The sequence below is a fragment of the Odontomachus brunneus genome, unplaced genomic scaffold (genome assembly GCF_010583005.1).
Source record: "Odontomachus brunneus isolate Ranch 3 - 2012 unplaced genomic scaffold, Obru_v1 Obru_scaffold_114, whole genome shotgun sequence".
Lineage (NCBI taxonomy): Eukaryota > Metazoa > Arthropoda > Insecta > Hymenoptera > Formicidae > Odontomachus > Odontomachus brunneus.
The window spans coordinates 1,050,978-1,052,211 of NW_022639564.1; the positions used below are offsets into that span (position 1 = coordinate 1,050,978).

Here is a 1,234-nt window from a genome sequence, read left to right on the forward strand (position 1 = left end):
TATATATATATATATATATATATATATATATATATATATATATATATATATATATATATTAATATATATGCCCCCAACGATCCCGGACCTCTGTGCCCCAAACATATACTTTACAATAAAATATACGTATTTATATCTATATGACAATGTAAAAATAATGTAAATATACACATAACTTCTTTAATATATTCCAATTCTAACCCATCGATAGAATCATGTTATTCTCGATTTTTACCGTCTTTTAATGATGATTTTCTTTACTGTCCTTTAATGATGTAACTTCATCTCATAAATAAGGAAAAGAATTAGTCAATGTATTCCCATCGACGTCGTTAGGCGACTCCTTAAATCCTCTCATCACGAATTATCTACTGCCATCCCTCACTAATCCATACTCCTACCTCCTAAACTAAGATTCTAATAACCCGGAAATCTGGAACACCAGTGGACTGTAACCTACTACCCCACAAAAACGTACGTCAAATTCACGTCGAATCCACGTAGAGTCCACGTGGAATCCACAAAATCACGTGGATTCCACATGGGTGTAACGTGCATGTTTTTGTGGGGTACCGTCTACCGCGCACAGCGTGGATATTGGATGGACGAGGTCAACATTGAAATCAGCAGCTACCCTGCCATCGAGACGATTGAACCCCTCGCTCGACTTATACGAAAATACGAAGACGTTCAATCCAATAATGAAAAAACTATCCGGCGGACCCGGATAATTCAGGACCATTAACGCCAGAATAATCAGCCTTCGCTTGAACCATCCACCTCCTAGGAACGATATTTTCATCCAACGTTTAACTAGGACGGCGATCGTTAAAACAATAATCTACGAGACCGCCAAGCAGACGTTCTAAAAGAATATGACAGCAACCCGCTCCACAGGAGGCTGTACGCGTGCTACACGCCTGTTCGTGCTCGGCCGATAATAATATCCGTCGACCGTTCGCTAGCTAACATTGAGGAGAAACTCAAGGATTGTGTCTGGTCAGCTACACCTTGACGACACAACTCACACATCACCACCACATCAACCCGCTTCGCTGCGCTACGCTCTTCTTAAGGATGGAGGTGTTACGTCCCGGGGACTTCAGCACGTCCTTTTTCACATTATCCTCCTCCCCTCCCCTTTCTTTTCTCTTTTCAATTTGCTCTTTTCTCTTATTTCCTTTTCCTCTAGTGCTCTCTTCCTTCCTCGCCCCCCCCCCCCCCCCCCCCCCCC

The 1,234-nt window shown here is 42.3% G+C and overlaps 1 protein-coding gene across 2 annotated transcripts in view; it reads left to right on the forward strand.

The window, feature by feature from the left end:
• LOC116849395 overlaps window positions 1-1,234 on the forward strand; it is a 44,684-nt gene that overhangs the window by 34,887 nt on the left and 8,563 nt on the right. The gene's annotated exons all lie outside the window — the stretch shown is intronic.